Source organism: Rattus norvegicus, chromosome 16, assembly GCF_021556685.1.
Source record: "Rattus norvegicus strain SHRSP/BbbUtx chromosome 16, alternate assembly SHRSP_T2T, whole genome shotgun sequence".
In the NCBI taxonomy this organism is placed as follows: Eukaryota; Metazoa; Chordata; class Mammalia; order Rodentia; family Muridae; genus Rattus; species Rattus norvegicus.
The window spans coordinates 65,516,508-65,537,525 of NC_141549.1; the positions used below are offsets into that span (position 1 = coordinate 65,516,508).

General features: G+C 46.2%; 1 protein-coding gene and 2 long non-coding RNA genes across 2 annotated transcripts; 2 read left to right on the plus strand and 1 right to left on the minus strand.

Annotated features, from left to right (window-relative positions):
* Nucleotides 1-21,018, plus strand: part of Erich1 (glutamate-rich 1) — a gene marked incomplete at its 5' end in the record, with an annotated part of 52,793,804 nt that overhangs the window by 34,645,948 nt on the left and 18,126,838 nt on the right.
* LOC148000590 (uncharacterized) lies at nucleotides 4,766-16,578 on the minus strand. Its single transcript, XR_015640503.1, has 3 exons — nucleotides 16,282-16,578; nucleotides 14,044-14,223; nucleotides 4,766-5,746 (listed from the first exon to the last, which is right to left on the minus strand). It is a non-coding gene; the product is annotated as an uncharacterized LOC148000590 (long non-coding RNA).
* Nucleotides 14,043-17,828, plus strand: LOC120097484 (uncharacterized). Its single transcript, XR_015640502.1, has 2 exons — nucleotides 14,043-14,237; nucleotides 17,191-17,828. It is a non-coding gene; the product is annotated as an uncharacterized LOC120097484 (long non-coding RNA).

Below are 21,018 nucleotides of genomic sequence, written 5' to 3' on the forward strand. Positions count from 1 at the left end.
ACAAAGCAATGCACGTGCAGTGTCAGACACCAATGGGCTGTGGAGGATTGAAAACAAGAATGCGGATCGGAAGATCTTACAAATGTGACCAGTTTGAATATAGATCATTTTGAGATTTTAATTTGTAAGAGAACATGTATGCATGCCTGCATGTGTGCGTGTGTGAGCGAGTGAGTGAATGTGAGTGTGTGTGTGAGTGTGTGAGTGTGTGTGTGAGAATGTGTGTGTGAGAATGTGTATGAGTGTATGTGTGTGAGAATGTGTGTGTGAGTGTGTGTGTGTGTGTGTGTGTGTGTGTGACATAGCACGCATGATGGTCAGAGGACACCCTCTGGGGTTAGTTGGTCCTTGCCCTCTACCTTGTTTGAGAGAGGGTCTCTTGTGACTTACAATGATGACCACTAGGCTAGCTGACCCATGAGCTTCTAGAGATCCTGTCTCTCCTCTCAGTCTTGTAATAGTTTACAGACACTTGTCTCTGCACCCAGCTTTCTGTGGGTCCTGGAAATCTGAGCTCAGGTCCTCTCCTTACACAGCAAGCACTTTCCTCACTGCTCTAATTGTGATGTGCCTTTTGGTTTAAAAAAAAAAAAAAAAAGGAAGTCTCTAAGGAGTAGAAAGTCAGTGAGGTAGAGAGCCACTCCCCCATAATGTCTTGGGTAGAGTCTTCCTGCTGTGAGCAGACATTATGACCAAGGCAACTCTTATGAGGGCAACATTTAATTGGGGCTGGCTGACAGTTTCAGAGGTTCAGTCCATTTTCATCAATGCAGGGCATGGTGCAGGAGGAGCTGAGAGTTCTACATTTTCATCTGAAGGCTGAAGGGGAAGACTGACTTCCAGGCAGCTAGAGTGAGGGTCTTATAACCTACACCCACAGGGACACACTTACTCCGACAGGGCCACACCCTCTAATAGTGCCACTCCCTGGGCGGAGCATAGACAAACCGTCACAGTCACTGTCAGAGAATACTTGTATTGCGCACCAAGCTTCGTTCTGCAGATGGTGTTTTTCAACCAAATAATTATTATAAACCAAGTCCCCAAATTGTGCAACCTGTTCTGAATTCCAGGTAACCTTACTGTGTTTCTGGAATTCTATGTGTCTGAGGATCATGCAGCCTCAAATCCTTCCAAATCAATGGTGGGACATAAAACAGATGAGGGACCAAGTCCTCCATAAGGGGTGCATTTATAAGCTTCGCCGAACTCTTATTCTTTGTTTACGTGAGATTATGTCGTGTCCCTAAATGATTGCAGCCATCTGTCTGAGTCAACTTTTTACCCTTCCCTTTAGCATGTTGCTAGTTTTACTAATCCAGGCAGATCTCTTCTATTTAGCATGCTAATTAGCAGACTGTCAGTTGCTGCCTAAGATGGGAATGGCAAGATTTCAGATCTGCGGCCTCTGGAGGGTGGCCCTTCTGGCAGAATGCCAGCTGGCCCTCACATTCCTGTCTTCCTGTTGGCTGACCATCTCTAAAAGGATACCTTAAAGGAATAGGCGCACACACACACACGTACACACACACACACACACGCTATCCCACAAATGACACTGCTGGCATTTTAAGTAAGGTATGAAGTAGCGTAGCAGGTGGCTGGGAAAGACTTGCAGGTAGAAGCTTGTAGGCCTGGAGAGCAGTGAGCCACAGTGACGGCTGCAGAAGTGTGCCTGGCCTGTCGGAAGAAACAGCAAGGAGGCTGGCATGCCAGGCAGCAGTCAGAGCCTAGGGGAGACGGTCATGGCATAAGGTGCCACAGAGGAAATGGAGTCGGACCATGTCTGCTTTATAAGATGGAGACGATTAGAGAGTTTTACAAAGAGGGATATGAAATGGCTCCCCTAGAGTCAATCAAGCTGAGCATCAGGGTAGATGGGTAGGCCATGTAGAATCCCATCAAAGTACTTCAGGGAAGGTTGGCTGGATTCTGTAGACTCACAGAAGGTGTGATGAATTAGGACGAAGGGTCGGGTACGGTGCGAGAGAAAGAAAGAACTCAGCGTTGCTCTAACAGTTGTGTGCTGAGAATCCAAGTCTTGAGTTACGAGTGCTGATTCCTGACCATCGGACGGAAAAGTGGAGGGTGAGGAACGTCCATTTAGCAGGCATGAGAAGCAGAATGAGGAGCATTCATTCAGCTGCACACGGAGCCTTTAGCTTGAGAAAGGAAAGGAAGCAACAGCTCTAAGCGTGTGGTTAACCGGTAGAGAGCCAGCACTTGGAGACTTGCCTCAAGAGGAAGCCAAGACAGCAGAGGACACGAGAAAGAAGAGGCCCCAGGCCTGGCTCCAAGACTCTGCCTTTCAAAGGTCAGGGAGATAAGGAAGGACAAGCAGACGAGAGACCACCTGAGGACCGGCAGCGCAAAGGCCTGATTACCGGGTCTAACTACAAAGCCCTGGTGCCCATGGTGGGATGCAGTCCAGGTTAACAGTAGGATGGAGTGAGTTCAAGATTGCTGGTAAAGGGTTATAAACCACTCTGATCAGCATTGCTAGAAGAATAAGAGGGAAAAGAGAGAGAGAGAGAGAGAGAGAGAGAGAGAGAGAGAGAGAGAGAGGTCTCTGAGTTTGAATGACAAATTTTAGTAGGTGAAGTCCATATTCTACTATACTCACTATACTATACTTTATATTGTACTATATATACTTACAAGACCTCCAACCCCTACACCCACTCCCTATATATACTGTATTATGTGGTATTGTACTATAATAGATCACTGTGTGCTGATCTGATAATGCACTGCATGAGTATCACAGAGACAGTGCTGGAGCCATGATTGCTCCCACAAAGGGTTCCAAACAAACAAAAACGATGACCCCAAGTTACAAGCACTGTAAGAAGAACAATGCCGAGCTCTGTGTGAGCATGAAGAGACAGAGGCAGAACCTGCAGGAGTCCAGGGAAGTGGCCAATGACTTGGTTGTAAGAAAGACTGGGGGTGGCAGCCTGGTGGTCCAGGAGGTTTTTCCAGACAGATGAGAGTGCCAATGTACCAGACACAGGATGGATGCCTGGGCTGTGTGGGACAGTGGTCAGAACTGAGTCGGTCAATGCTGACTGCGTTAGCAATAGCCTTATGTGGAATTCAACTTTTTAACAAATGTATTATGTATACAGTGTGTTCTGTCTGCGTCTATGCCTACACATCAGAACAGGGGGCCAGATCTCATTACAGATGGTTGTGAGCCACCAGGTGGATGCTGGGATTTGAACTCAGGACCTCTGCAACAGCCGATAGTGCGCTTAACCACTGAGCCATCTCTCCAGCCCTGGAATTTAACTGTCATCGTTAAATGAGAAAGACTGGGTATCTTTAAAATATATAATTAATTATTAAGATTTTATATTAATTACATATAATTATATTATAATAATTATATATTATTTTTATTAGTTATTAAGATTGATAAATAGAGAGGTGCCTCATATGCACATAAAATATAATAATGCATATTATATTATAAATTATGATGTATGACATGCTTAGAAATACATATATTGTGGAATAGCTATAAGAAGCTTATTAATATGCATATTTACCTCTAAAGCTCATCAATTTCTAATACGTGATGAGAACTTTTCAAATCTATGTGGAGAGACTGGCTCAGCAGTTCAGAAAACATCTATTGCTCTTCCAAAGGACGTGAGCGTGGTTCTTAGCATCCACACTGAGGAGGTCCTATAGCCCCAAATCCAGGAGACCCCCACTCTATTTCTGACCTCTGAGGGTACCCACACATATGCACCATATATTTACACAGACACATATGTGTTAATTAAAGAAATATTCTAAGAACACATCATCTAGTGACATGCATACATTATATATAATAATGTTATATTATTATTAGTCCTCTTGATCTCCTACTTTTACCTCGCCGCCTCTCCCTCAGCCTCTGGCAACACTTGCTCTCTGCTTCCAGAGGATCCATATTTTTCCATTCCACATGTGAGTTTTGTGAAACAGTCTTTACTTTCGAAACAGATTTAATTTGTGTTTCAGAAACTGTTTCCAAGATATTGGGCATAGGGATAGGAGGACGCTTGCCACAGTGTAAGCAAGAAGCAGAGGACCACAGATCAGGGCAGGGGAGGCTGATGAGAAATGGTTTGAGATGAGTGGGTCACAGGACTCTAACTGCTTGGGACAGACCAGGAATGAACAAATACTGAGGACTTGTAAGTTTCTGACTTGAACAGAATAGATGGGTTGGTAAATCTTCTCATCCTCATAACATCCACTTAACATGCGACAAGTCTCTTGGTTGTTTGCACTTAAATAGGAAAAGTTGGGACTGGAGAGATGGCTCAGAGGTTAAGAGCACTGACTGCTCTTCCAGAGGTCCTGAGTTCAATCACATGGTGGCTCGCAACCATGTGTAACCCTGGTGCTGTGGGATCCAGTGCCCTCTTCTGATATCTGAGGTCCCCAGGCACACATGTCATACACTTACATACATGTAGGCAAACCCCTGACATACATGAAATAATAAAACAAATCTAAAAAAATGTAAGGCTATTATGAGAATTTGGAGAAGAGAAGAACCGAGATGACCTTTCCAGAGGTTAGAATTAGGGCAGGGGGAAGAATAGCCAATGTTAATCATGTACCTGCTCTGTGTGAGACTTTAAGTGCACAATAGTCCACGAGGTCTTCACAGTGGACCTAGGAAAGTAGTCTGACGGATGAGGACAGTGGGGTACTATCTTAGTCAGGGTTTCTATTGCTGTGATAAAGTATCACGACTGAAGCGACTTGGAGAGACAATAATTTATTTGGCTTACACTTTTGAATCACTGTTCATTGTCAAAGGAAGTCAGGACTGGAACTCAAACAGGGCGGGAACCTGGAGGCAGGAAGCTGATGCAGAGGCCATGGAGGGGTGCTGCTTACTGGCTTGCTCCCCATGGCTTGCTCAGCCTGCTTTCTTATAGAACTCAGGACCACCATCCCAGGGATGGCTCCACCCACAATCGTCTGAGCCCTCTCCCATCAATCATTAATTAATAAAAGATCCCATAGCTGGATATTATGGGCATGTTCTTAACTGAGGTGCCTACTGTTATCTCTGATGATTCTAGCTTGGGTCAAGTTAACATAAAGTACCCAGGAGAGGTATCCAGAGCTTAAGTCCCCTCTCCAGATTCCCTGGTAGTAACGAGTAGCAGAGCAAAGATTGTGACTCCGGTGGGTTGGCTCTGGGGACTCCTTTCCACCCCCACCCCCATGGCACTCACCAACGTTACAGGCGTGAGAGGCCGAGGGTCCTTGGGGTAGCAGGAGCAATGGGATACTTGGGTCTGGTGAGTTGCCATGACTGACCTGGAGAAGCTGTGCTAGACCAAGCAGAAGGTGAACTTTGACAAGCTGTGGGAAGGTTCGCCTTCATAGCCATTTCTCCATCCGCTGTTACTGAGGGCCACTCCTTCCCAACCACAGAAGCCATGGGGTGGGGAGCAACAGAGGGGAAGGAAGTTGCTAGGCTGCAAGAAAGGTCCACAGCCCCCATAAGGATTATAGGGAGCCAGGAAGAGAGGTGATTCTCAGCAGGAGACTTAGGCAACCAGAGCCCTTCAAAGGAGGCCTTGAGGGGCTAGCAGCAACTCCAGACCAAGGTTAGCCTGGCTGGAGGGATGAGGTCACTGTTCGCTTCTGAGTTACAGTGAGAGTTTTCCTCAGCTCAGCGAAGCCTTCTTTCCATAGCCTCTTTCCTCTCTCCTTTTCATCATACTCTCTGGAGTCAAAAGAAGAAAAGAGGGTCTGCTAACAACGAGTGTGGGAGAAGGTGCTGGGCAGCCCCAGGTCTTAGACATCCCTGCCACACCACACAGCCCTTCCCCTCCTCCAAACACCCCCAACGCCACCCCCACCCCCCCACCCCCATCCCCACCCCCACCCCCACCCCCACCCCCCACCCCTGCTACCCCAGCACTGTCTGTTATGTAACCAAGCTCCTTCAGCACTCCTCAGCCAGGCCCATGTGTATCTGCTGCAAGCAGCTGTCTAGAGGAGTCACCGGACATGCCCCAGCCTCATCAGATCCTCGTCGAGGGCCCCTGACTCATCACCAGCCTTGAGCACAGCAGAATAGCTGGCCCGATGCCTAGTCACCTGGCTGCGGCTGATGACCTTGTGGACCGAAGGAGATTCTTTTCTGCCACTTTGCACACACACAGGCCCAGACACAACACAGAGAGAATCCAAAGCTGGTTCTTTTTTACAACGAAATACAAAGCAGTGGAATTATCCATTCATGCCACACAATCTCTGTGACTCCCAAGTGGGTCAGGCACTGCTTTGGGCAGTGGAAGCACAACTGTAAACAAAAGAAACAAGAAGCCCTGGGCTGGGGAAGCTCCAGCAGATGGATGTGTGATCTTAGCCAGATTGTTAAGAATTCCGTGTCACGGGAAAATGGAGTATAAATTACCCAGTGTGCTGTGAATATCCCTCCTGCCTCCTCCCAGATCCTCCTGCCTATGTTATTTCACCTGCCTCTGACCCTCATCCCTGTGGGACACAGTAATGGATTACAGGGACAGCCAAGAGTAGATCCAGGTCTGTGGGTCTTTTCAACCTGGACAGGTAACCAACACACAAACAAAGGCTGGTGGGCACTTGAACTCCGTCAGGCTTTTTACTTGCCTGGCATTCTTCCTTTTGGTTACAGTATTGTGGTTGCCTAGCAAGGGAGTCCCTCAGGCTTGGTAGGACTGTCAATCAAGGTGCCTGGCTTTAGTAGACACAACTCTCAAGCCAGACTACCAAAATCATTCTATGGGCATGAGGACAACCAGTGCAAGCTTGTTCCTTCTCCTAGAGTCCACAGAAGTTTCTAGAAGTAGGCAGCACTGGGGGACAAGAGAAGAGTCAGGAAGTGGGGGTTGGAGGGAGAGACAGACTTTTAAGTTAAACCAACCTCCAGGATGAAGCTGCCACTTCAAGGAAGGGGTTACCTTTTACCTCTCTAATGGCTGCTCATGTTGGGTCTGGAGTGCATTCTTCCTCAAAGGCAGCAGCAGTCTAGGAGGCCAGCCTGCCTCATCTGCTTTCAGCTTTAACTCTTTGGCTGCAGCAGTCATTATTCTCAGAAGAAAATAAGCACCGCCCTTCCTTAGGTTCAAGATTGGTTAGGACAACCATGTAGCACAAGTGTCTTAAAGGAACATAAGCATCTTAATTAGGGTTTCTGTTGCTGTGATAAGACACCGTGACCAAAGGCAACTTGGCGAGGAAAGAGTTTATTTCATCTTAGAAGCCTCAGGTCACTCTCCTATCACTGAGGGAAGCCAGTGCAGAAACCGAAAGGCAAGAAATGAAGCAGAGGCCGTGAAGGATGCTGCTTACTGTCTTGCTCCTCCTGGATCCCTCAGCCTGATGGATCCTTAGAACCTAAGACCACCTGCCCAGAGAGAGCGCCAATCCTGGTGAGCTGGGCCCTCCCCGATCAACAAAAGAAAATGGCCAACAGACTTGCCCACAGACCAATCCAATGGAGGAATTTTCTCAGCCAGGATTCTCTTGACCAAGATACGATGAGGTTTGTATCGAGTTCACAAAAACCAACCAGCACACTGGGCTCACAAGGAAGACAGAGGTTATGACCTCTGATTTCCTATGAATGTAGGATTTCATCACTCTGCTTCTATTTCACCAGTTGTGACTTTGAAATCTGGTTTGAATATGACGTATTTCAAAAGCTACTTAAAGGTACAGAAACACTAAACCAATAACAAATGCATACATACCCCCAAACTGTCAGTGCTTGGTTTCCTCCTGAGCTCTAGATAGAAATGGAAATCTGGACAGGTTTGTGTTTCAAATTATTCATTTAGGTGTAATTTACATATAATAAAATGTTGTGATTGTTGGGGATTGGTTCTAATGCTTTGAATTAATCTGGCCCCCAAAATCAGGAATCTGCCTGGCCAACACTGAAGATCCTTGTCCCCAGTTGGTTTTTGATCGATCAAAGAAGAGTCAATGGCCAATAGCTTGACAGGTAGACTGAGGAGAGACCTTTAGATTTGCATAGGCTAGAAACTGGGAGAAAGAAGAGTATTGCCATGATTTGAAAGGAGAAAGATCAGAGTTAGAGCTGTAGAAGGAAAATCATCTGAAATGTAGTTGAGAGGGAATGCAGTTCTTGGAAGGACTGCCGAGAAGCATCTTGGGCAGCAAAGACCAGGGGCTAGCCAGAAGGAGCCAGGGCAACAAAGATTAAAATATAGAATCAGAGGGCGTTAAGCCAGGATAGGAGGGAAATCTGTGCTAGCTGGGAGGGGGTGGGGGGAGATTGAAATTTCCCACCCAGCCTTTGAGCTAGTCAAGGCATTTAAAATTAACTGGTGTGTGTGTGTGTGTGTGTGTGTGTGTGTGTGTGTGTGTGTGTGTGTGTCTTTCATTAGTGAACCCAGAGGGCTCTGGCAGGTGGTTGGGAGCATAACTGCAGGGAGCACACAGCAGTATAGCTCAACTCTCCGACTTGGCAGGCTTTAAGCATACAGTGTAGTAAGTTCTGATAATTGTATGCATCCGTGCAGTTAGCATCCCTGTAAAACGCAGGATCCGTGCATCTTTTCTAGTCAATACCTCACACTGTGCCAGAGTGAGCCACTGTCCTGCTTCCTCACACTAAAGTTTAGTTTTTTTTTTCCTGTTCTAGTTCTTTATATAAATAGAATGACATAGAATAGACTTACGTCGTTGTAAGTCATGGTAACTCATTCTTCTTTACGTCAGAATCTTATTCCATTGAGTGAACATACCACAAGTTATCTATTCACCCAGCGCCTGGCCTTAGGGTAATGAACTTTACCAAGATAAGAGATACCTTATGCTCACAGGAAGTGCCATGATAATAGGAGTTCTTTTCATTGTTGGGTTCCCAGCCCAAACAGGCTCCGATACGCCCTTGTCCCAGTCATGGTGACTGAGACACCATGAACAAAGGCAACTTTGGGGGGGAGGGGGGTGATTTATTTCACTCTCAGTTCCACATAACAGTTCATCATTAAACGCAGTGAGGGCGGGAACTCAACCAGGGCAGAAACCTGGAGGCAGGAGCTGATGCAGAGGCCATGGAGGGGTGCTGCTTACTGGCTTGCTCCCCATGCCTTGCTCAGCCTGCTTTCTTTTTTTTTTTTTTTTTTTTTTTTTTTTTTTTTTTTTTTTTTATTAACTTGAGTATTTCTTATATACATTTCAAGTGTTATTCCCTTTCCCGGTTTCCGGACAAACATCACCCTCCCCCCTCCCCTTCCTTATGGGTGTTCCCCTCCCAAACCTCCCCCCATTGCCACCCTCCCCGCATAGTCTAGTTCACTGGGGATTCAGTCTTAGCAGGACCCAGGGCTTCCCCTTCCACTGGTGCTCTTACTAGGATATTCATTGCTACCTATGGGGTCAGAGTCCAGGGTCAGTCCATGTATCAGCCTGCTTTCTTATAGAAGCCAGGACTACCAGCCCACGGATGGCACCACCCACAATGGGCTGGGCTCTCCCCCATTGATCACTAACTAAGAAAATTCCCTACAACTGGATAATTGGATCTTACGAAGGTAGTTTGACAATTGGGGTTTTCTCCTTTCAGATGGCACTACCCTAAGTCAAGTTAACAAAACTAGCCGCACAGTACTTTATGGAACACAATCTCTATTAGACCCAGAGGGCCCGAGGCCCACTCGATGACTCGCTGGTATACTTTCACCATGTTTCTAGGTCATCAGCATTTTTGTTGAATGGATGAAGGTCAGAAAGAGGAGGATCCTGCATTCCCCAAGCCTAGTTTAAGGCAGTAGGAATCTACTCTAGTCAAATGGCTAAGGATAAGGCAAGGTGTGGGTAGGAAGAATGTAGGCATTTGCTCAGTCCATAACTCCCATCAATAAATCCATGGCCCTGAACACCGTAAGTATCACAATTTGTGTGAATGAATGAATGAATGAATGAATGAATGAATGAATGAATGAATTTAAAGGTGCCAACAGCTGCCCAGAGCTGAAATGGTTGGAGACTCTTGCATCCACATCAGCCTTGCTTCCTGGAAAGTCAAAGAGAGAGACGAGAGACAGATCTAGACGCATCTTAGACACCAAGGCAAAGAGAGAGACGAGAGACAGATCTAGAGACAGACGTCTTAGACACCAAGGCAAAGAGGCTAAATGTTTAAGGTGAAGAATAAACTAGGTTCTCTCTTGCTCTCTAGCCTAGACCCGTAGCTTCTCTCTTTACTCCCTTGAACCGACCCACCTGGGCATAGCACTTCCTCCCACTAGGATCCGCATATTCACCTGGAGAGCCCCAGAAAGCCTGGCCAAGGTCCTAGACTGGTGGCCTTTCAGTCTGCTTCAGACCAACTCCTCAAAAGCTTACAAATGTGTCAATCAAATCAGGTGGTGCCCTGATTTTCATTCATTCCAGCTGGGGGCTCTAGGGCTTCAGATAGGAAGTTTATTCTACAACAGGCTGAGTATTACTTAGCATATGCAAAGGCTGTGGAATTGGTCTCTTGCATGGGCCAGTCAGGAAGGAAGTGAGGAAGGAAGAAGGAAGGAAGAAAAGGGAGGAAGGGAAGAAAGAAGGGGGAGGGGAGAAGGAAGAGAAGGGAAGGAAGGAAGAGGGAGGGAGGAAACATGGCTTTGTTTCAATATGTTTGCTTCATTGTAAAAAAACTAGTATGTTTCATTAAATGGCAAGTTTGAAAAACCCAAGTCCTAGATAAGAACCAACAATTTTAAGAGAAGTAAGAGATGGGGCAGCTTATCAGGTACTCCAACCTCAGTGCTGATCAAAAGACCCAAATTAGGACCCAGATATGTCAGGCTGGAGCTCCCAGGCAGTGCAGTTTCCAGCAAGAAGCAGGTCTCTGGAAAAGGACACTAAGATCCCAAACCCCTCCACTTGCCTGGAGCTTACCGGGTCTATCTGGGTAATGAGTGAACTTGTTTCCCTATCTGGGTAATGAGAAGGCTGAATTCATTGGTCTCTGTGACTAACTGTTCTGTAGCTGGCGGGTTTGAGGCATGGCTGTCTGGACAGCATACCTATCAGCCACGATAGACTTCTCTATAGGTTCCTGTGTCTCAAACATGGAGACAGATGTTTTTAAAGACTGCAACTCAAAATTCTTCTCCATTGTGGCATTTGCTCTTTCTCCTTTTGGGTCCAATTCAGAAATGTTTCTTGTAGTCACCGTGTCACGGTGGATAAGGAAAACTCTTGAAGCCTTATGTTCTATATCAGTGTTAATAATGCCCCAGCGGAAGGCCTGTTGCCCTCGGAGGAGAGTGGAAATAGGTATTTGTGTCCTCTCAGGTCATGAGCCCTGATTGGTGGCCTGGGTGGTTTGGTGGCTTGAGAAAGGCATGGCTGAGAGTCTCAGCACAGAGAAGAAAGGGTTCCAGGCCCAGGACACCCTCACTAAGGACAGCCAGCCTTTTACCTCAGAGCACATGGAGAAAGCTGTTTGTGGTTTACCCTCCTTTTATTTCATGGCCCAATGCCGAATTTCATATGTCTAAGTACACACCATCAAGTCAAACACTGTTTCTTTCCTGTTATGTACTTAGCCTGACCTTTACAGAGCTTAGAGCAGGAGGAGGCCTCTTAAGAACTCACTTCCTGGAAGACTGTTAAGATTAAGGTTTCTTCTTGTTGACTGACACCACAGGGGGCCTGGAGTCTTTTCCTCCTCTCTTCACTTAATCTCTTCTCTCAAGGGGCGGCTGGGCTTTGTGGACTGAGTAGAGGAGGGGAGCTGGCCCCAAATTCTGCCTTTATTTCCAGGAGCTGTGACTTTTGCCTAACCCAGTCTCTCCACTCAGCAGATGGGCGGAGGAGGTGAGGGGTGGGAGGAAGGATCTCTTGACAGTGGTGTGCTGAGGTCCCTTTCCCCAGAGCTCAGCTTAGTGATTCTACAACCAACCTTCTGTTAGATTCAGACAAGAGCTCCTTCTTACCTGCAAGGTGTACAAAACAGCCACAGCATATGCTTGCCAGACTGTTTTACATGATAGGTACCTTGCACACCTTATGGTAAGGCCCACTGGGAAGTGGGGAGGCAGAGGACCCACCAATGGTGATAGTCTGTGACATGAGGTTCTGCTGGTGTCGTTGGAATGAACACATGCAACTGGACAGGGACAGTTTACAAACCGAACATGTGGAAGGGTACTAGGGTCTGCATATGTCTAACCAGTGACCTAATTCATTCCCCTGGCAGAAATATTTCTATCATCCCTCTACTAAGGAATAAACTCTTTAGGGTGGATTTGCACGGTATAATCTAAATGCTAAGTGGTGAGCTCCCGACTGCCAGAGGGGTGGCTCCTGACTCATCCCCTAATTAACTTCTCCTAACCACCCCCAGCAGATAGATTAGAGTGATGTTGTCCCAAGCTGCTTTTAAGGAAGTATTGTTAGAATAAATTACTGCTGAAATTGTGCAGCAATGGCCAAGGGTAAACTACTTCAGCTCTGATTTCTCTTCCGTAAAATGGTGATATTACCCCCATTAAGGTCTGTTGTGAAGATTTAAAGAGAAAATACATGCACACATACATATATACACAGACAGACAGACAGACAGACAGACAGACATACAGACAGACAGACAGACACACACCCCAGAACTATTTAAGGTACACAGCCTTCACGCCTTGGTTAACATGCACTGTTCTCTTGAGATGGGTGTGCAAAGGGGACACAATGGCTGAGATGAGGAAAGCTGACCCATCAGACGAAGGAGGCTGTCGGACACCAGGAAAGGTCTGAAGTCTAAGGGAGACGCAGTCAAACCCCAGCCTTCTTCTAGACGGGCGTCCCTTCAGAACTTAGCAGAACAGTAATAAAAAGGAAACCAGCCAAAGAAAAATGGGTGTGTGAGCATGTGTGAGAGAGTGTGTGTGTATGAGTGAGTGTGTGTGAGTGTGTATGAGTGTGTGTGTATGAGTGAGTGTGTATGTGTGAGTGTGTATGTGAGTGAGTGTGTGTGTGTATGAGTAAGTGTGTGTGTGTATGTGTGTGTGTGTGTGTGTGTGAGAGAGAGAGAGAGAGAGAGAGAGAGAGAGAGAGTGTTCTCTGTGGGGGGGGGGGAGTAGAGCAGGAACCAATGTTTAATATTGTGCTTTCTACCTAACTTTTTGAGTCAGGATCCCTCAAACAACATGGAGTCAACAAATAAATTCAACTGGAGCCCTGTCAGAGCCTGGCCAGTGAGCTCTGGAGACCGGTTTGTCACCCCCTCCCCATACCCCTCTGTGCTGACTTTACAGATGTGTGTGCTGCTCCTGGCTTTTACATGGGTGCTGGGGGCTCTGAATTCAGATCCTTATGTTTCTGTAACAAGCATGAGGTGTCTTCCTAGTACCGTGAATATTTTTTTTCTTTATGAAATTTATTTTCTTATATAAATTATATATTTCTCTGGGCAGACAGCCTTCACCTTATTGCACTAGTAGCACATCTGTAATACCAAACTACAGGACAAGTCTTAACAAGAGGTTTGTGTTCTTGAACGTAGCACTTGTCTACCAGGCACTGTAGAAGAGAATGAGGAAAAGCCAGGACCTGCTCAGGAGCTTAAGGGTTGGGTTGGGTGGGATATGGGACAGTAACACTTCTAACAACTGGTTTTCTCCCAGGAAGGCAAACATGCAAAGCTCCATCTGGATTTTGGGAGCAGGGACAGGTTGGAAGGCAACTCTGCTCCCTTTGTTTGTGAATATTTTTTAAATGTTTTCCTCAGTGCTACCTCTCCACTGCCGTGTGTGTGTGTGTGTGTGTGTGTGTGTGTGTGTGTGTGTGTGTACTAAACTCAGGGCATCATTTGCTCTGTACATGTTTTATTGGTGAACCACAGCCATAGGCAGCCTCAAAAACTAAAATCAAAATCATCAGCCTCTAACAGCTCTGGGAGGGAAGCCTCAGAGGGCTGGATCTCTATTAGGTCATGAATGACCATTGTTGACTCTGGCTTGCCCAACAAGTTGAGCCCAGGTGTTAGAGCGCATCTTCATTCAGAGTACTTACAGAAGTCCCCCTCTTCGGGGGCATGAAGAATGGCTGGCTCTTATACTCCTGGTTGTCATTGAGGACACCAAAGCTTGAGAGGACACTGCACACAAACTCGCGTTCGCAGCTCTGCCTTGACCACTTACTACACCGTGAGCTTGGGTGGAAGGCTTCACTTCTGGGAGCCTCCGATGCTTTCTGTAAAAACAGAGGTGGATAAAGCTAAGTCTGTATGGGTGTTTGTAGCCCAGGGTGCCATTCAAACGCCATTAGTCAATATTTGTTAAAGAACATTTAAAGCTGATTTTCGATTTTATGTTTGGCCGGAAAAGATTGAGATTGTATCATAAACACACAGATACACAGACACACACCTAGACATACACACACACACAGACACACAAACAGAGACACACCCACAGACACACAGACACGCTTACACACACACTGCACTTACCTCTGGAAAAATCTCAGTTCTTAGTCTCAGTTGCTTAAAAAGGAAGTAGTGTTTTGTTCTTTTAAATATGGTGTAGGAAACAGGAAGTGGGCATGACAGGAAAGGAAACTGGGAGCAAACTGCAGCTGAAAATTTCCTTCCTGAGCCAAGTTCCCTTTCCTCTGTAGCCAATGACATGAATAGATGAAGACTTTTGCGATCTTTATTTGGGGTCTGCTTTTCTTCCTTCCTTTCTTTCTTTCTTTATCTCTTTCTTTCTTTCTTTCTTTATTTTTTCTTTCTCTCTCTCTCTTTCTTTCATTTGTCCTTCCTTCCTTTCTTTCTTTCTTTCTTTATTTCTTTCATTGTTCCTTCCTTTTTTCCTTCCTTCCTTCCTTCCTTCCTCCTTTCTTTCTGAGACAGGTCTGAGGTGAGTCTGGTTTGGAACTCACTATGTAGCCCAGGATTGCCCTGAACTCATGGAAATCCTCATGCCTCACACTCTTGTCTTGGGGATTCCATGTGTAAGGCCACCATTCTTGCTCTTGGGACCTCCCTGTTGGGGTGTCTCTGAGACACGATGTCTTAAACAGCCCCTCACCACTACCAAAATCTTGATGCTATAGCATGTAGGCTCAGGCAAGCTGGGTCCACCACACATTTCCAGGATTCTGGCCAGGCCTGGGTGCATCAGCATCAGTTGCTGCATTTCTAGAAGAATCATCTTATCCACTGCAGAAAGGTTAGGGGAACCTTCCTTGTCTTTGCTTCTTCTCCTATTGCCATTATAAAACATTGTAAGGAAGGCACCTTAAAGGAGAAAAGGTTTACCTGCCTCATAATTCCAGGTTACAATCTATCTATCACCATAGGGGAATCAGGGTGCTTGGCTTAAAGCAGACAGTCACATGGTGTCCACAGTCACAGGAAGAGTGCAGTGAACACACACATACGTGTGTGTGTGTGTGTGTGTGTGCGCGCGCGCGCTCAGATCTCTCTCCTCACTAATACAATCCAGTATCCCCTGCCTAGGGAAGTGTCCAGTGTAATTGTGAGGTTATATGAAAACTAGAACGTTGGGAATGGTCTCTCTGAGCTCACTGCTGGGTTCGCTAGGCACCACTGGCTTCTCTAACCACCATGTTGATGCCCTTTGAGAGAGAACTTGAGTGAGGCTCTGTGCGGCACCCTTGCTTGGAGCACACCAGTGCTAACTGTTGGCCTACACTCTCCTGGACCCCCTGGACTTCCACCAGTGCCATCCTCCCAGCCTGCCACAGCGGGCAGACTTTTATGAAGGACGTGGGTCAAGCCAGCAAGTTTCCACAGTGTCCTCAGTGGAGAAGATTCCCAAGTGGAGCCCTGAAGCAGCACTTCTGCCCAAACAACCGCTCCCTGCTTTGGGAGATGTCTGTTTAACCTTGACATTAGCATGATATTCTGAGGTGTGTTTGGGTGAGTAAACAGAGCGTAAGAGAAAGACAAATCTTGTGCGGACATCCTGTAGGCGGGTGCTCGCCAAACCTGGTAAGATGGTTTAGCAGGTGCCAGCACGAATGGTCAAACCTAAAACTGGAGCTCAGATACTGGAAGAAGAGAATTGATTCCTGAAAGCTGTCCTTTCAGGACATGTGTCGAAAACACACACACACACACACACACACACACACACACACACACACACACACAAGCTTTAGCAAATTGTAAACTAAAACATCAATTGCTGGATGCTAAAATACTCTTAAGACACACTGAAGTTTGTTTTTTAACGTTTCATAGCTCCAGGGCCCAAATGGCATAGTTAGAGAGATACATTTTACCTTGAAATGAAGTGTGTTTGGCACTTTATTAAAGGCTTCTCTGGGCTTGATTAGATTTGCCTGATGGTTTCTGCTTCCTGCCCAGCGTCTGCCAGTGTGCGAGCCCGAGGCTGTTTGCTTTCACTGTCTTCTCCAAGGTTGAACCATAAGATCTGGTCTGGTTACCTTGGAGAACTCACCACCCTTGACAGCTGCAGCAATGGGACACATATGTCCTTCTCTGTCCCCTTCCTCAGAGACTGTTGCGAAGTCTATGGGAAGCAGAACCAGGCTTAAAGCCTACGGAGAGCTGATACTGGATGTTCCAGAAGCCTCTTTCTGTTTTTAATTATTACTTTTCATTTCTTTTTACAATCTCACACATGCACGCAATGTATCGTGAACATATTGATCCTGCTTGTTTGTTTGCTATTTAAGCCTCCGACGTGCAAAGGGATGATAGACCAGTGTAGTAACCATCACCATTCAGAGAAGAGCAGCCTCATTCCCCCAGATGCTTGGCTGACCCGGTGCAGAGCAACGGTTCCAATCCGTGCTGAGGCTCCTGTTGCCTGGGTGAAGGTCCTGGTTCCTTTTCCTCATCTTTATGGCCACTTGGATTCATGAGAGAGTTATAGAAAGACAGTGCGATGATCATCTCTCCCAGGGAAAGGGCTTGGTCTATGTGGAGATGGAGGCTGGGTGACTTACTAGGGTCTCTCCTACTCTGTGTGGTGTGACATCAGGAAAACTCTGAGCATGCTCACCCCCGCCCCCCAGTTAAGTAGTCGAGGGTCTTTTATATATGAACTGAGAAGAAGCCACATCAGGGTTAGCTGGCCCAGTACCCACTTTTGATCCTCTGCAGCCCCTGTAGACATCTTCCTTTCAACCTCTCTTCTAACTTCCGTTTTTTATTTCCTTGTGCAGCTCCCCAGCAGGTAGCCACAGCTGCTATATGCTCATGTTACAAAGTCCGGTATATTGACCATCAGATGGAGAAGTGATTTCCAGAATACATGAAAGACTTAAAACACACACACACACACACACACACACACACACACACACACACACACCCTAAACATCAAGAAAAGAAACAACTTAATCTAGAAATTGGCCACGGATCCGAACAGAGAACGAGGGCTAGTAAACATCTTCAACTGTGTTCAACTTCTACAGCCATGAGCAAAGTACAAATTAAAGCTACTCTGAGATGGTTCCGCTCTCTGTCAGGATGGCTACTATCAAGAAAATACATGATAGAAAAAACACAAGAGAAAATGTGGGGAAGGAGAATCCTCGTTCACTGTTGGGAATTGGACAACCTGTTGCAACCACTATGGAGATTTTCTAAAACACTAAAAATAGAATTCCCTATGACCCAGCTCTACCGCTCGCTCCAAGGGTATACCTAAATGACTTCATACCCCATACCAGAAAGACCTGTACTGAATGAAAGTAGTTTCTGGGGTGTTGCTACACCCCCTTTAATCATTAATAACTATAGGGGGTTTCTACCGCACTTTTGCTAGTATAGTTCTCAAGTAAATGACACTGATTTATTAGTAACATGTAGGCTCCATGCTGGGGTAGGTTCTGAGTTATTCTAATCCTTCCATATGTTAAGATCCACACAAATGCCAATCACTTGACAACCTGTGTCTTCCTAGGCTGCTTCTGCTCCATCAGTCAGTCCTTAGGGTGAGCTGCTCTTGGCCACATGCTCCTGATGGCCTGTCCCATCTGATGGTGACCTCCTCTCTCTCTGCCTTCTCTCTCCTTCACCCTGGTGGACTGGATTCTAAGTCCCACCTCCTACCCTTCCTGCCCAGTCATAAGCCCTAGCCATTTATTGACCAATCAGGAATTTACAGAGAGCATCTTTACAGTACATTGGTTAATACAGCATCCCAATATCAGGTTATAGTCTGGTCTAAGGCACAGTATTCAGCTTCTGAACACTCAAGACGAACCCCAACAGACCTGTGCAACATACTCATTGTTGCTCTGCTCCCAATATCTAGCAACCCAAACAGCCTAAGATGTCCATCAACTGATGAATGGATAACGAAAATGATGAATGGATAATGAAAATGATGAATGGATAATGAAAATGTAGAACATTTATGCAGGAGGATTCTATTCAGCACTATAGAAAAAGAACTATAAAACTTATAGGAAAATGGATGGACTGGAAAAACTGATACTGCACGAAGGAACCCAGGCTTGCTCAGAAGGAAGGCCTCATGCTCTCTCATATGTGGAGTGGAACTTTGGATGTTTCGACTTCTGGGTTGGAATGAGTGTCTGTAGGGGCCAGGAGCAAGAAAGGAACCATGACCCAGGCAGTGGTGGCATAAGCCTTTAATCACAGTACTTGGGAAGCAGAGACATGTGGTTCTCTCTGAATTCGAGGCCAGACTGGCCTATAGAACTAGTTCCAGAATAGCCAGGGCTACACAGAGAAACCCTGTCTTGAAAAACACAAAACTAAACAAAAACAAAAAGCAAAAAAGCAAAGCAAAACAAAAACAACAAGAAGAAGAAAAGAAAGAAAGAGAAGAAGAAAGGAGACATGAGCTTTGGGGGTGATGGGGGGGAGGAACTGAGGGCAGGGATAGTAAAACCCATATGAGGTGAAAGTGGGGTAGGACACTGGAGTTGGGGAGCTGATGAAGGCAAGGGCAGGGGATGGGGGAGGGTGAGCCAAAACTTAGGACTAGGAAAGGCCCATATAGAAACCTATAGCTATAAGTGACTAATAGATTCAATTGATTCTTAAAAATGTACAGAGGGATCCTGCATGGGTGGATAATATTGGTCCCAGAAACCATACTTCATTAACCAAAAATCCCAGTGCCAGGCTATGGGATGCCTCCTAACGAGTTGTTAGCCAGGCTCCCAAAGCAACAGAGGATATTGCCATCGCTCTTGGTCACCCACAAGAACTCCCTGGGTGCCCAAGGCACCGCACCCTTGAGTAGAAACACACAGGCAAATCAGGCTGGAACTGAGCTGGGAACCTCCATCCACGGTGACAATCAGGGTCTGAAACTCTATTCAGAGTGTCGAAGGGCAAAAGGGCATCAGCCGTCTTGTTCAGATGATGATCTTGAGTACTAGGCTAACTGTCAGGCGAGATGTTCCCACTGGTGCGCTCCTGCTATGGTTGTTTTGAGGGTAACCCGTCAGAAGTCTCTTCACAAACCCCAGTTCACACTGAGGGAATCTGCCTGCTTCCTTGAGCCTGCATTTTTTTTTAATAACCTGGAAGGCGTTTTGTGTGTTTGCCTTCCCCAAATAGTGTGTGTGTGTGTGTCTGTGTGTCTGTGTGTCTGTGTGTGTACACGTGTGCACACACTGGGGGCAGGGCTTGCTTTGCAAACTTTGATTTTGTGTGCTGGGCTCTCTGTGAAGGGGCTTACAGGGAAATCAAATCTAGGGAAAGTGTTTTTTACCAACACTTTGCCAGATGGCTCTTCTCTACTTGTTTATTTAGCGTGCTTTGGGGACTTATGAGTAAATGTCCCTGTACAATTCCCACAGGAGCTACAGAGTTAGCGAGAGTGTGTCAGAGGAATAGCTAAATAAATCCTGAGCAAACGGGAGTTTTCAATTAGAAAACTTCTCGGTGACTCCGGTCACAAAGGAGTCTTCCAGGGTGAGAAGGAGGGTGCTTGTGAATTTTGGGGATAGGAGATGGAACTAAATGAACTCAGTGTGAGCATATGTCAGACTCCCTTTCTTGCTTGGTATGGCTGGTCTTCTTTTTTTTTTTTTTTTTTTTTTCTTCAGCATTTGGGATTAGATGGTCAAAAATAGTTCCTACAACACTGGCTTTCTCAGGCTGCATGGATCTCAGGAGGAACAGGAAAATGCCAAAAGTTTCTCAAGGCCAAACATGTTCTATATTTTTCCCATGTGGAAAAGTTAGAGGGAGGGCCAACCATTTTGTCAACTACAATGGGCTACCACTATCCGCTGGAAGAGCCCAGAAGTCAGAAATATTTCTACCATAATGTCTATGGCTCAACCACCGAATGATTTTTCCATGTTTAGTTTGTTCTTCTCTGACACTTTGCATCCAGCCAAGCTCATTCACCAAGGCCCCCTGATAGCCAGTGATGTCTTTGTGTCTGCAGGGGCTACTGGGAACAGGGGAAAACAAGGTATCCAGTAGGCTCTACGGTTGTGTTCACAGAGACTCATGCGTCTCGTTGTGATCCTGTTTGAGTTGAGGTGCATCGGTGTAGTAAGCATCATCCTTTGTTCAGTTGAAGAGACAAATATTGACCAAACGCTTGGTTCAGTCTTTCAGAAAATGGAATGGCTGCCACCAAGAGCATGGAGACCGGAAGTCAGGGGACCTGGGCTTTCTCTGGTTCCAGTTGTGCCATGGATTTAGATTGTCACATAAGCACTGCGGTTCTTGCTTTGTCCAGCTGTGAAATGGGAGTGAAAGGAAACACAGCTGTTAAGACTCCTCTGGATATGAAACTCTTCTCCTCTTTCGACTTTATCTTATGAGCCCTGATTTCCTTTGGGCAGCGCTGGATAGGTATGGCATCTTTAAAAGGTCATAGAAGCACACTGATGTGGAATGTGGATGTGTATTCCTGTCTGAGATTACACGTATAAGTTTCAGGTGTGTAAAAGAAATGTCACCAACTGAGGAGACCTTGAAAATTATCACTCTGGTTAACAGTGAAGCAACGGAGGCCACACCTTGAGTTTCTAAGCGGCTACCCTAGTGTT